Source organism: Siphateles boraxobius, unplaced genomic scaffold, assembly GCF_051911475.1.
Source record: "Siphateles boraxobius isolate OS27281-9 unplaced genomic scaffold, OSU_SipBor_1 239, whole genome shotgun sequence".
NCBI lineage: Eukaryota > Metazoa > Chordata > Actinopteri > Cypriniformes > Leuciscidae > Siphateles > Siphateles boraxobius.
In genome coordinates this window covers 52,711-68,270 of record NW_027508854.1, presented here as the reverse complement: position 1 = coordinate 68,270, position 15,560 = coordinate 52,711, and the positions used below count along the sequence as shown (strand labels likewise).

The window sequence follows — 15,560 nt, the reverse complement described above, 5'->3', positions numbered from 1 at the left end:
GGCAAAAGTTAGCCATACAACAAAGAGTTGGAGGGACACAACCTCCAAACGGAAGCAAAAACGCTAGTACATATAGGCCTATGCTGAATCGATTGACCTCATGCCTGAGAGCCTGATAGGTTACAAGTTACCGGTGCCCTCCTTATGAGAACAAAATCCACGTTCGATCGATGTCGTAAGTTATTACGGATGCTCGATGGTGTTTTAAAAAGAGTTTTGAGCAGGACCTCTCTGGAACACAGGCCTCCACCACCCGGAACAAAACATGAGCATTCCATCCACGCGCCACAGCAAACATAAGCTGATGTAAACTTTCACAACACCCGCTGTCTTCTTTGAACACAAAGCAACTGACCAAGCTGTAAACGCTAAAAGGGGCCAAGAAACGTCGTTTCATGCGTCCGAAATGACACGGATGTGTTAGTGGACACACGTGTGCTAAATTCTGCAGCTGTGTTGGTGGTTGCATGGCAGGACGTCAACGAAAAACACCATTCGTCCCTGGGTGGGCTCGAACCACCAATCTTGCGGTTAACAGCCGAACAACCCGGAGTTAAAGTTCCGTTTCGGTCTGTCGAGTGAGAGAGCGGTTACCGAAGACAAAGTTCTCAAAATATCCAAAGGCAAAAGTTAGCCATACAACAAAGAGTTGGAGGGACACAACCTCCAAACGGAAGCAAAAACGCTAGTACATATAGGCCTATGCCGAATCGATTGACCTCATGCCTGAGAGACTGATAGGTTACAAGTTATCGGTGCCCTCCTTATGAGAACAAAATCCACGTTCGATCGATGTCGTAAGTTTGTTGCCACCCGGAACAAAACATGAGCATTCCATCCACGCGCCACAGCAAACATTGACCTTGGCATTATTAGAACCACGCTCTAACCAACTGAGCTAACCGGCCTCTCTCTGTCACATTGTATCCCCAATTTCTCAGAAATATCCTGGTTGCCCTAATCAGGCTGAAGAGATTAAAAGCAAAGCCTAATAATGGGCTCGTCCGGGATTTGAACCCGGACCTCTCGCACCCTAAGCGAGAATCATACCCCTAGACCAACGAACCGAAACATACAGCCTCCCTGCTGCTGTCGGGCGGCAAACATTTCCGCTTGCTACATTCCTGTACGTTATGGAAGAGTTTTAGTTACATGTGAAACAAGTCACACTCCGCAGGCTGGGCTCGAACCCCTGTTCTGCGCGACTAGTGTGTGATCAACTGCGCATTCGCCTTCACTTGGTTATCAATGTGACATATCATTATATTGATTGATATTAATTGTGTATATTACTTTAAAAAAAGCATATTACATGTTTATGGTTTAATAAAACTAATACAAATGTTTATTCAAATATGTGTTTTTTGTGTGTGGGATTGATTGATGTGATTTATCTGATTTATTTTAGGACACTTCAAATGTTTTATACACACAAATGCACACAAATATCGAAATGTAATTTTTTTAATTAAAATGAATACACGCAAATATTGAAATAAGTACACACACACATAAATATATGGACATACACACAATATATGTGTTATATACAATGTATACTCTATGAAAGAGTGGGTGGGCCCATGTACAGTTTGCACATTCCAGTCCCAAGGCAATTAAAAGCAGCACAATGAATAAGAGTGTGAACAGTATTTATTTACTAAAATATCAAGACATTAATGAACAACAATAAACAACTAACAATGTAGAAATAGAATAGAACATTCTGTAATATAAATTAAACAAACAAGACATTACAGAAAGATTGAGAGAAAAAAAGAACATAACTGTATTTACATATAGATATTTATTTACAGGTATTTACAAACAATCTTTTTTCTGTGTTGGAAGATTTTTATTATGGAGGTGGCTGTCCAGGTTTTTTCTGCTGGCGCTGTTCTACCAGCCACTCCTCTAAAGATATGCCACCAGAGACACTGGGGCAAAACGTGGCACTGCCGAAGCGGCTGTGGCCGAACTCCTTGGTTTTGGGCTTGCCACACTTAGAGCATTTGTTATATGCCACTTCAGGGACATATTTCCTTTTGTGGGCTCCACTGGCCTCCTCTTCTGCCCTGCGTCGTCTGTTCCTCTGAGTGAAGCGGGACACAGACACCGGGGCAGTGGGAGCAGGAGCCTCTCGCACGTCAGGAAACACTGGAGTTGGAGCCAGGAGAGGAGCAGCTGAAGCGCCACCTGCACCAGCTGCCAGCAGCGTGGGCGCAGTGTTCAATAAAATGAACTGGGGCAGTGGCACAGGAACTGGGGGAGGAGTAGGAGCTGCTGGGGTAATTGTGGGGAAGAATTTCCCCACAACTTCCAAAATTTATGGAAGTCAAATTAAGTTTAAATGGTATGGAAAAGTGAGTTTCAAAATAAAAATAATAAGACATTGTATGATTGACAGGGATTCAATGTGATATAAGCATAAGGAATGAACAAAAGCTTTATTAAGCAGAATGGGGAACGATCCTATATTTTAGTGGTAAAATAATGACTGAAATGATGATGTGAATTTGTTTTATTTTATTTCTATTTTTTGAAAAGAGTAAAAAAAAAGTATAAGATGTTATATAATTAAGATGGTGACTGTAAACTGAAGGATGCATTCATGGAGAGACTTAAAGTGGATTATTATGGGTCTTATTATTATTTTTTATTTTTTTATGTTGTTTATTTTCAGTTTGACAACCTTTGTGTTTTCAACCAGTGTTTTGAACCGTTTGGGTCTATAAAGGGGAGTAGTGAAAAGAATGGATTAACTATTGTTCTTAGTTTATTATAAAATGAATTGGAAATTATAAAAACTAGTGCATATATCCTTGTATTTATGATTAAATATGTACTTGTATTGTATCAGTTAATTTGATGATGAAACCAAATTAGCCAAGATGAATAATAGCTGTGTAAGACATGTAAAGACAGCTATGTCCAAAGGTTCTGGAGATCAATATTGTAGTTGTCATGATTCTGCCATCAGGTCTGTGAGTTCTAGTATTTTGGCAGGATCATGACAGACCCATGTTCTGTGTGCAAGCACATGGCCTTGTGTTTTGGTCATGTGCTTGTGTTGTCTCGTCTCGTTACCCCGCCCCCTTGTTATCCTGATTCTGTCATTAGTGTTTCACCCGTGTCACCTGTTATGTTTGATTAGTCTTCCTATTTAATCCCCTTGTGTTTGCCGTCTTGTGTCGGTTCATTGTTATACGTTGATCGTGAGTACCCTGTGTACATCTAGTCATGGTTAGCAGCTCTTGAAGTCTTGTTTGTTTTCTTGTTCATTTGTTTCCCAGTTTAGTCTAGTCAGTCTGGTATTCTGTGTTCCATCTGTTTTGCCCCCTCGTGGGTTTTGTTTTCCTGTTTTTGTCATTAAACCGTGTCTTATTTTATACTGTGTGCGTTTGGGTTTATCTCCACATCTCACCATGACAGAATGAACCGACCCATTCTGAACCCAGCGGACAGTATGTCATCCCCACTAAAACAACAATCAGCTGACCAGGAACTATGGTGGCAGTCAGCTATCAACGACAGCAAGTTGGGCAAGCTTCCTTTCCCTCCCCAGGGAGAGAGGTCCCTGAGAGGATATGCTCAGGCCGTGGAGGCAAAGAGAAATTTTTTACCGGAGAGCCTGGTTAACCGTTACCTCATCGCGGGTCTCAAAGTTCCTCCACCTCTGGCGGAACGGGAGAGGCTGGCCCACCGCCCGTTCCGGGACATGGTGGACTGCTTGGTTCGTCGGGAGTCACAGGGTCCCATGGTGTCGTCACCTCCTGCCTGTCTGCCGGTGATCCCGGAGGATCTGAGGTTAGGCTTCGTGAGGCTTGGAGAACAGACTCGTCCCAGTTCGACTCCCGAGGCATCATCGGCTCCGCGAATCAGGAGGAAGAAGAGGAGGAGACCTGCGTCTGCCCAGCCAGAGCCAGTTCACGCCCCGTCTGTCCAGCTAGAGACTGTTCACGCCCCGTCTGTCCAGCTAGAGACTGTTCACGCCCCGTCTGTCCAGCTAGAGACTGTTCACGCCCCGTCTGCCTTCCTGAGCTGAAACTATCTGGAGCGTCTGGCTCGGATCTTAGAGAGGCCGGTGTTCGGTGTTTCGGAGCTGAACCCAGTGCCCGTTCCAGAGCCCGCTACGGCAAGCGCTGTTCCAGAGCCCGCTACGGCAAGCGCTGTTCCAGAGCCCGCTACGGCAAGCGCTGTTCCAGAGCCCGCTACGGCAAGCGCTGTTCCAGAGCCCGCTACGGCAAGCGCTGTTCCAGAGCCCGCTACGGCAAGCGCTGTTCCAGAGCCCGCTACGGCAAGCGCTGTTCCAGAGCCCGCTACGGCAAGCGCTGTTCCAGAGCCCGCTACGGCAAGCGCTGTTCCAGAGCCCGCTACGGCAAGCGCTGTTCCAGAGCCCGCTACGGCAAGCGCTGTTCCAGAGCCCGCTACGGCAAGCGCTGTTCCAGAGCCCGCTACGGCAAGCGCTGTTCCAGAGCCCGCTACGGCAAGCGCTGTTCCAGAGCCCGCTACGGCAAGCGCTGTTCCAGAGCCCGCTACGGCAAGCGCTGTTCCAGAGCCCGCTACGGCAAGCGCTGTTCCAGAGCCCGCTACGGCAAGCGCTGTTCCAGAGCCCGCTACGGCAAGCGCTGTTCCAGAGCCCGCTACGGCAAGCGCTGTTCCAGAGCCCGCTACGGCAAGCGCTGTTCCAGAGCCCGCTACGGCAAGCGCTGTTCCAGAGCCCGCTACGGCAAGCGCTGTTCCAGAGCCCGCTACGGCAAGCGCTGTTCCAGAGCCCGCTACGGCAAGCGCTGTTCCAGAGCCCGCTACGGCAAGCGCTGTTCCAGAGCCCGCTACGGCAAGCGCTGTTCCAGAGCCCGCTACGGCAAGCGCTGTTCCAGAGCCCGCTACGGCAAGCGCTGTTCCAGAGCCCGCTACGGCAAGCGCTGTTCCAGAGCCCGCTACGGCAAGCGCTGTTCCAGAGCCCGCTACGGCAAGCGCTGTTCCAGAGCCCGCTACGGCAAGCGCTGTTCCAGAGCCCGCTACGGCAAGCGCTGTTCCAGAGCCCGCTACGGCAAGCGCTGTTCCAGAGCCCGCTACGGCAAGCGCTGTTCCAGAGCCCGCTACGGCAAGCGCTGTTCCAGAGCCCGCTACGGCAAGCGCTGTTCCAGAGCCCGCTACGGCAAGCGCTGTTCCAGAGCCCGCTACGGCAAGCGCTGTTCCAGAGCCCGCTACGGCAAGCGCTGTTCCAGAGCCCGCTACGGCAAGCGCTGTTCCAGAGCCCGCTACGGCAAGCGCTGTTCCAGAGCCCGCTACGGCAAGCGCTGTTCCAGAGCCCGCTACGGCAAGCGCTGTTCCAGAGCCCGCTACGGCAAGCGCTGTTCCAGAGCCCGCTACGGCAAGCGCTGTTCCAGAGCCCGCTACGGCAAGCGCTGTTCCAGAGCCCGCTACGGCAAGCGCTGTTCCAGAGCCCGCTACGGCAAGCGCTGTTCCAGAGCCCGCTACGGCAAGCGCTGTTCCAGAGCCCGCTACGGCAAGCGCTGTTCCAGAGCCCGCTACGGCAAGCGCTGTTCCAGAGCCCGCTACGGCAAGCGCTGTTCCAGAGCCCGCTACGGCAAGCGCTGTTCCAGAGCCCGCTACGGCAAGCGCTGTTCCAGAGCCCGCTACGGCAAGCGCTGTTCCAGAGCCCGCTACGGCAAGCGCTGTTCCAGAGCCCGCTACGGCAAGCGCTGTTCCAGAGCCCGCTACGGCAAGCGCTGTTCCAGAGCCCGCTACGGCAAGCGCTGTTCCAGAGCCCGCTACGGCAAGCGCTGTTCCAGAGCCCGCTACGGCAAGCGCTGTTGCAGAGCCCGCTACGGCAAGCGCTGTTCCAGAGCCCGCTACGGCAAGCGCTGTTCCAGAGCCCGCTACGGCAAGCGCTGTTCCAGAGCCCGCTACGGCAAGCGCTGTTCCAGAGCCCGCTACGGCAAGCGCTGTTCCAGAGCCCGCTACGGCAAGCGCTGTTCCAGAGCCCGCTACGGCAAGCGCTGTTCCAGAGCCCGCTACGGCAAGCGCTGTTCCAGAGCCCGCTACGGCAAGCGCTGTTCCAGAGCCCGCTACGGCAAGCGCTGTTCCAGAGTCGGTCGCCGTGAGCGCGGCACCCAGTCCTGTCCCATCACCAACCATGTTCGCCGTCAGAAGTCCCCGGACTGTCTCCTCGTGTGTTCCTGTCTCTACTGCCCCCGGACTCCCGTTTGTTTCCCCCGTCATGGTTCAACCTAGGACTGTTTCTCCGTCTACTCACACCACTCCACCCAAGTCCGTTCGGGTCCCCCGTCCTAAGCCCACACCCTGTAGTTCCAAGATCACCGTCCCGCCCACCCACCCTGGATTCTCGCTCAAAGACTCTGTTGTCCCTCCGCCTCCCCTTCCTTGTTTATTTTTTCTGATGTTTCACCCCAACCCGGTCATTGTTCATGCTTGTATGCCCCTGTTATTATTTGTCATGTTTTGTTGGGTCTGGTCTATGTCTCTGTCAGTCTTGTCCCGCGTTTAATGTCTCCTTGGGGAGCGTCTGGTAGCCGCTCTTTAAGGAGGGGGTACTGTCATGATTCTGCCATCAGGTCTGTGAGTTCTAGTATTTTGGCAGGATCATGACAGACCCATGTTCTGTGTGCAAGCACATGGCCTTGTGTTTTGGTCATGTGCTTGTGTTGTCTCGTTACCCCGCCCCCTTGTTATCCTGATTCTGTCATTAGTGTTTCACCCGTGTCACCTGTTATGTTTGATTAGTCTTCCTATTTAATCCCCTTGTGTTTGCCGTCTTGTGTCGGTTCATTGTTATACGTTGATCGTGAGTACCCTGTGTACATCTAGTCATTGTTAGCATCTCTTGAAGTCTTGTTTGTTTTCTTGTTCATTTGTTTCCCAGTTAGTAGTAGTAGTAGTAGTAGTAAAAACTTTATTGTCCCACGGAGGGAAATTTGTGTTGGGCCATCACCCATGCTGCCGTCAGTATACAGTTAACATACAACAAATTTACAAACCAGACAATATTAATAATAAAAATGGCATAAATTACAACTCCGTCTAGTCTAGTTTAGTCTAGTCAGTCTGGTATTCTGTGTTCCATCTGTTTTGCCCCCTCGTGGGTTTTGTTTTCCTATTTTTGTCATTAAACCGTGTCTTATTTTATACTGTGTGCGTTTGGGTTTATCTCCACATCTCACCGTGACAGTAGTATGTGGGATATGTTGTTGATATTAAGTCATTGAAGGAAAAAGATATTGTTTGTTTTATAAAAATTAACCTGACAGAGGAACATGGGTCAGAAACCTAACATTTTGAAGCAGCCTCTTTATGGATAGACCTGAATGTGGTGTTTAGGACTCAACATTGGTCTAAAACGGGGGACTGAAGGGGGTGGATTGGAATCCACTGCTGCTTCAATGTATATGTAATGATTGATTATAATTAAGGTATTAATCAATATTTTTCCTTCTAACAGTAGTATGTGGGATATGTTGTTGATATTAAGTCATTGAAGGAAAAAGATATTGTTTGTTTTATAAAAATTAACCTGACAGAGGAACATGGGTCAGAAACCTAACATTTTGAAGCAGCCTCTTTATGGATAGACCTGAATGTGGTGTTTAGGACTCAACATTGGTCTAAAACGGGGGACTGAAGGGGGTGGATTGGAATCCACTGCTGCTTCAATGTATATGTAATGATTGATTATAATTAAGGTATTAATCAATATTTTTCCTTCTAAATATCAAATGAGTTGAATGACTTCTCTGGAGATTTTACTTTATTTATATAAGTTACCATTGTGATTACTGAAATGTTCTTTTCATGTATTCTTTAATGTCTGTATTTGATATCTGAATGCAGTGCTTGCTTATTTAACCCAGCTTCCAGAAATGAAATAGGGACTTGTTTTGTGTTTGAAAAAGGTCTTCAATGTGTTTAAACATATAGGGGTCATTGAAGCCAATAGTTTAAGGGACCATTTCTTTCTTAAAGCCTTTCTTTCCAGTTAGACTAAAGTTTAGCTATCTTTGAGAGAAAGAACGCATTATATTGATGTTTTGAGAGGACTCTCGTGTTTATAGTGAGAGCCTGGCCAAATCCAACCTTGGAAAAGCTGTGTGTCGGTGTGTGTGTTAGTCTTCTTGGTTACAGGTTAAGGAACCACTGGCATTATTGGAGATTGACTGAGTTGTTGTTCTGGACATGCTGGCGCCCAGCAAGCCAAATCTGCGACCTGGAAGGTCATGACGTGCCTAACTTCAGCTGCATAATCGATGGAGATATGCTTCAGTCTATCTGTATATGTGTGGAAAATTACTGTGTTTATCTATTTCATAGCCAATGAGAATCATTCATCCTGTAAGCAATGACGTAGCTTAAACCTTGGAAATCGTATAACTGCTGTGATCTTTGTAACTGTAAGCGGGGCGGCCTACGAACTCCTCTGCGAGTATTGAAGCTGACTTCTGCTGATGAAACTGCAAACTATCTTCAGTAAATATTTTCTTTAATTTTTTATAATTCTGACTCTGGGTCTTCATTCTTCATATCTGGTTCTGGGTCTTTAACTGTACACCCCTTACAGAGGGAAGCCCTTTGGGTCCTGAATACAGGCGATGTGCCTCTGCTGGTCTATCCAGACCTGTTGGATTCGCTCGTGGTCCAGCAGTGGTACACCCAGAGTGTCCCTCCCCTTCTCACTGTCCATCTCATCAATGAACGCCTTGATCCTCCAGGTGGTCTCCTCCACTCCTCTGGTCCGCTTGCGACAGTGCAGTGCCAACTCCTTCCTGGTGATCAGCTTATCCAGAGCCTTCTCTGAGACTGGACCAACTCCTCTGGCCTGTAACTCCCCCTGTTTGGCCAACCGTAGAGCAGCGACATCATCTGGATCCAGCTCAAAGATGCACCTGGAAAGCCGAGCCATGAAGGTGCCGCAGAGCTGATGAGCCTCCGTGATGACACCTGCTGCAAAGCGCCGCATGAAGTGCCAAATGTCTAGGCGCACTTGGAGCTCATCCCACTCTATGAACATGGCTCTGACCTGCGACTGTCTGTGCGCGTGTGGGCTGCAGCAGTCTCTGTCCACATACATGACGGCGGGTGGTGCCACTCCCGCCTCCCTGTACCTCTTCATGAGACCAACCGCCATGGGCCACAATCCATGCCCCTCTGCCGCTGTGAGGACTGACACCAACACCTGGCCGTGCTCATTGCCTACATTAGTGCACCAACCAGCAGTGTTGGCAGCAGCGCAGGCCAGTTTTTTGGTGACCTATGTAAAAAAAAAAAATACAGTAGAAAAAATCAAATGTCAGAAAAATTTAAGATAGTAACAATTATTATTACTCAAACTTGACTTTTTATACCTTTTTGGTGGAGTCCATCTTGAGGACAGAGCCAAAGACTGAGGTTATTTTGGCCTTGACCTCAGGTAGCCGCGAGAGGACGTCCCTGGCATACACAGACAACAGCCACTTGGGTTTGGGGATGGGTGGGAGGGGCGGGGGCGCAGAAAAGAGTGGAGGCTCAACGATGGAGTAGTCTGTGAAGGGCTCACAGACAGTGAGGTACTCCAGAGTCCGCTGTGACCACGCTGAGGTGTGTTGCTCCTGCAGCTTTTTGTGAAGCTGTGTGACACTGTTGCCCCGGGTCCTCTCCCGCATCATTATGACTACACGGTAGTCACACGAGTACCTACAGACAGTCAAATAATTCTGTTCAGTGCCACATCTTATTATTTCAATGTTAATATCAGTAAATCAACGTATTTGATTTTATACAGTACAACAAATTACAGTACATTGCTCTAAATATGAATGTGTTCTACCTGTATGTCAAAATGGCGGGCAATTTTCTGCGGTGTCCCATGTCGAGCTGTCCCAGGATGTCTTCAGACCAGGCTGGATACTTCTTCTTGCACCCTTTGCACCCCAGATACTCTGTGGCCATGTCATACCACCCGTCTATGTTCAGGACCTTGCGCAGAGTGCGATAAAAGCCAGCAGCTGTCAGCTTGTGGTTATTGCAGGCTGGCTGGACACAGACAAGTGGAATGGACCACATCTTCAGCGGCATCCAGAGGAACAGAGGGTGGCAGAAGAAGATATCAGGAGAAGTAGGGGGCTGGGTGAAGACGGTCGGGGGCTGGGGAGGATACCACCAGAAGTTGGGATGTGGCGTCAGCTCAGGCTTCCCTGTTTTTATGTTGGCCCTCAACAGAGTCTTCCTGATCCAGTCCTGCTGGAAAGATGGGAGTTGCTCTTTCCAGTGGACAGGAAGCTCTGCAGGCGACTGGGACACCTGGCCAGGGGTCCACAATGCTGGAGGAGCAGGATAAGGGGCAGGAGCAGGGGCAGTAGCACGAGCCGGGGCAGGAGCAGGGCCTCTCGAGCCTGCAGTGGCTGGAGCGTAAAAAAACACAACAAAATTATCTTATTGTTTTAGACTTTCACTGCATGACTTTCTCGGCTCTGCTGGACAGCTACTGCGATTACAAGGTTTACTGCAAAGCATGTATGATTAGTAGAGAGACGACATGATGATGAAAAGATGGAAGGAAGCAGTGAAAATCATCCTGTTTTTCATCCAAGCACCATTAGAAGAAATACAAGAAGAAAAAAAGATGGGATCAGCCAAGTGTGAAGCGAAGCAGACCAAACACTACAACAGCCACTTATTCCAAGGGGAGTGGGGGAAGTGTGAGATGACAAGAATGATCTTTAGTCAGTGATTACGATAAAAATGAAATAAAACCTTTTACATACACCTTTAAATTATCTTTTTTCCTTTGAGGATGTTCACTCAAAGAGTGGATGTAGATTGACACCTGAGAAGTGCCATTCCTCTGTGTTGTGAAATAAAATAATATGTCATTTAAAAAATACTGTTTTGTTTTATTTGTAATTGTTTGTAAAATATTGTTTAAGATTTACATACCTTGAGGAAGTTGTTCCTCAGCTTGCGAGGCTACAGTTGACATCTCCAGGTCATCTTCCTCCTCAAAAAAATCCATAGCAGCAGAGTCTGTAAAATGACATAAAACACTAAGCACATGTCACCAACACACTTGTATGCGTTAAGTGATACTCACCACATGTAAAGAGCTGTCTCCGGGCTGCGGACTCAGACGCAGGAGGTACACGTGGTCCTGCAGCTGTTGAACACGTATTTTCGTTAGACATATTTACTGCATAATATATACTGTAATGATTTTAAAGCTTGCAATCACTTACAGGGTTTGGCTGGAGACAAAATCTTTTGTGCCAGCTGTGAAGCAGATAAATGCTTCCCCCGCGCCAACAGGGCCTTCACATTGGTCGCCAGCAGTGGCCTGTTCTTAGTGGCAGTAGGTGGAGGAGGAACAGACACAGTGGCAGTGGGCACAGCAGCAGTGAGGACAGATGCAGTGGGCACAGTGGTGTTGGGCACGTGGGCTGGAGCCTGCCTCTTCGGCACGTATGCTTTGAAAAGGGCCATATTGGTGTAAGGGCTGGCCTTTGCCTTCTTCAGGTAGGTGATGAGAGCCTGGGCCTCCTTGCTTGGGTCCTCATACACCTCCTTCATTGACCTACCCTTAAAATCCCCAAACTCCACCATCAGACATCCAGAGTCTCCTGTCCTCTGGGCCTTCTGCAGCATGGCCTGTTTTTTCTGATACACCTCCACAGCCTCGCCTACCTCCCTGATCTGCGAGGTGTATCTGAGGAACAGGTGTTTGTTGCCCGACAGCGGGTTGTCCCTCTCCTCCTCCCCCAAAATGCTGCTGACCAGATAGCAGGCATACCCCAGTGAGTTCTCCTGCAGCCACAGGAACCTCTGACCCTGGTGTTTCCCAAACTGGATCTTGCAGTGAGCCAGAACCAGGAACTGGTCTCCAGGATTCCCTCCATTCTGCCTCACAAAGGCAGTGGCCTCAGCCAGGACCTCCTCCTTACACCTGGCCCTCCCTGCCAACACGATCTCCCTCCTATTGGCCTCCTCAGTTGGCCCCATAAGGAGTCGACCCTCAGAAGTTCTTCGTAAAACCGGGTATGCATACATAATCTGAAAGGACACAGGCATAAACAGAACGTTACATAGCTGTCATATTCCAACTGAAAGTATTTTACTACAGCATTTGTTTTTTATGTAATTAATTATTATAATATTATAATAATTAATGATTATTATTATTATGAGCATAAGCATTATTGTTTTTTATACAACTGTGAATCACTTTGAATTGCCTTGTGTACAAATTGTAAATAGTGTGATGAACTTATTAGTAAGAAAATAAATAACACTTCTTGGTACAATCTTGCTGGTATCATGCCATGCTTAAATCATTTTGTTTTGTTTAGCTTTTGTGGCAGAGATTACTAAGAAACACCAAATATAACATAAAGGCGTTTATGACAATTCATAATAATATGATTATCAAACAGATCTAAAACTTAAAATGGTATATCAAATCGTTTTGGTATCTTTTATAACATAGTTGAGAATCATTTGTTGAAGCAAAAAACACTTGTTTTTGCCTATTCATGTCTTTTTAAATATGTATAACATAGTATTTAAAAAGATAACATAAATATGTATACCGGTGTATAACATAGTATAGTATAACATATATGAATTAAACTTTTTTTTTTTAAAGGTTTTAGTAAAAATCTTCTTGTGCTCAAAATAATGTAATGAATGACACAAAAAAATACTAAATTAACAACAGCAAAAAATGGTTTAAGGAGGATATAGCTTAATTAGCGGTCGGCTAATTATCTTGACAGTAGTGACATGTTTTTTACTGTATATCATGGTAAAGTTGCAGGTTCACATGTACAGAAGAAAACGTATGCTATTACACGCTAGCTAGCTTTATTGGCATGTTTAATTGTCTAAAAACAAACACTGTTTATGAATAAATAATGATCGATTATACAGTCGTGAAGAATAGACTTACCTGTTGGAAAGATTGCAAAGATGACGATAATAATAGCGGTCGCCGATTGGTCAAAAGTAAGCCACAGGAGCAGAGCCAGGAGAGAAACGCGATTGGTCAAAAGTAAGCCACAGGAGAGAAAGGCGATTGGTCAAAAGTAAGCCACAGGAGAGAAACACGATTGGTCAAAAGTAAGCCACAGGAGAGAACGCGATTGGTCAAAAGTAAGCCACAGCAGAGAAACACAATTGGCTCACGTGGGCTTACTTTGGCTCAATCGGTAGGAAGCAGTAGGCGCAAGCGAGAGGTAGCGGGATCGATGCCTAAATTCTCCAGTGCTGTCCATCCTTTTTACGCCCCCCTTCAAGGGGCACTCCCTAGATGAGCTCTTGCGGCTCAGTGCTGGCGAAAAAGTTTTTTTGAACGAGGTACTGCACACATTCCTGGCAAAAGCAGGTCCCACCGAGATTTGAACTCGGATCGCTGGATTCAGAGCCCAGAGTGCAAACCATTATACCATGGAAACTTGGCGTGTGTCAACTTTTCCCATGAGCATCAGAGATTTAAGTCATTGAGTCCAGAAGCACGATAGCAAGGAGCAAATGAAGTCTTTGCTTTTTAAGCCCTCTCCCAACTGAGCTATTTCGGTCAGATACTTGTGCGGTTTAGCCAGCAGGGATGTCTGGGAGACCGCCCGTCATTTTCGAGAAGAGCAGAGCGAAGGTCCCAGAGAGAAAGTGAGTGGCCCGTACAGGGACCGAACCCGCGACTTTGGCGTTATTAGCACCACGCTCTAACCAACTGAGGTAACCGGCCTCTCTCTGGCACATTTTATCCCCAATTTTTCAGAAATATCCTGGTTGCACTAATCAGGCTGAAGAGATTAAAAGCAAAGCCTAATATTCTTTTTTTTCAAATGTTCATCACTCTTATTCCCGGATTGATTACTTTATGCTGGATAACGATTTAATTTCTAGAGTTCAGTCTTGTGCATATCAAAGTAGTATTATATCGGACCATGTTCCTCTTACTCTTGATTTGACCTTTCTGAATTTGCCTTCCCCTAGGAGGAACTGGCGTTTCAATACTTCACTCTTGGCAGATGATAATTTTGTTTCCTTTGTTGCTGACCAAATTCCTTTTTTTCTAAGCGTTAATAAATCAGTAGACATTTCAGATTCAACAGTGTGGGAGGCCCTTAAGGCATATATTAGAGGCCACATTATTTCATATGTTGCTAATAAAAGGAAGCTCTCTAAAGAAAAACAAATCTTACTCGCTAATGATATTTCAAAGTTAGATGAACAATATGCTAGGTCTCCCACGCCAGATCTGTATAATAAACGTCTTAAACTTAAATCAGAGCTTGACTTGCTTTCAACCAATGAGATAGAGGGCCTTTTGAGAAGAACTAGGAGTGTTTTTTATGAAAGTGGGGAGAAATCCGGGAAAGTTTTAGCTAATAAGCTGCGAGGGCTACGTGCAAAACAAATTATAAATGGTCTTCGTCTAGATAACGGGGAGGTCACAACTGATCCAAATACTATTAATGACAAGTTTAGAGATTTTTATTCTACTTTGTATACATCTGACTCCTCTTCGCAGGGGGATATCGAAGATTTTCTCGACCGACTAAATGTCCCCACGTTATCCTTGGATGTTCGTAACCTTTTAGAAGTACCGATTACTCAGGAGGAAATGGCGGCTAATATCTCATCTCTACAATCTGGCAAAACCCCGGGACCTGACGGCTTTCCGTCAGAATTCTATAAAAAATTCTCAGTTCAACATGTTCCTTTTTTGACATCTGTTTTTTCTGAGTCTCTTAAGACTGGGACTCTTCCCCCAACGTTAAATCAAGCCTGTATCTCTTTATTACTCAAAAAGGATAAAGACCCCTTAGACTGTGCGTCTTATAGGCCAATTTCTTTGCTCAACTGCGACGTTAAAATTTTAGCGAAGGTGCTTGCCTCTAGACTTGAAGATGTCCTCCCCACTATCGTCTTTCCTGATCAAACAGGGTTCATAAAGAATCGTCAATCATTTTTTAATATCCGCCGCTTACTCAATGTGGTATACTCTCTGAACCAGGCCATCCCAGAATGTGTTGTTTCTTTAGATGCAGAGAAGGCGTTTGACAGGGTTGAGTGGGAGTACCTTTTTTTAGTTTTGGAAAAATTTGGATTTGGCCCGATCCTTCTCTCTTGGATTAAATTACTCTATAGTACCCCTTCTGCAGTAGTCCTAAGCAATGGTCTGCACTCTAGGCCATTTAACTTGCACCGCGGCACTCGACAGGGCTGTCCGCTAAGCCCACTAATATTTGCCCTAGCTATTGAGCCTTTAGCAATCGCCCTACGCCAGAGTCCGCAGATCACTGGAATTACCCGTGGTGAGACCGTCCATAAGGTAACTCTATATGCAGACGATCTACTGCTTTTTATGTCAAATCCACAAACTTCTTTACCCGCAGCTCTATCCTTGATTGAGAATTTTGGTCGGTTTTCTGGTTATAGGCTTAATCTGCACAAGAGTGAATTTTTCCCAATTAACGAGGTAGTTACACAACTACAGTATTCAAACATACCACTGAAACTAGCAAAAAATAAGTTTACTTATCTTGGGGTCTGTATCACTCGCCATCATA

The 15,560-nt window shown here is 46.5% G+C and overlaps 1 non-coding gene across 1 annotated transcript; it reads right to left on the bottom strand.

Annotated features, from left to right (window-relative positions):
• Nucleotides 1-996: 996 nt before the first annotated feature.
• trnap-agg (transfer RNA proline (anticodon AGG)) lies at nt 997-1,067 on the bottom strand. The gene has a single exon. It is a non-coding gene; the product is annotated as a tRNA-Pro (tRNA).
• Between the last annotated feature and the right edge of the window lie 14,493 nt (nt 1,068-15,560).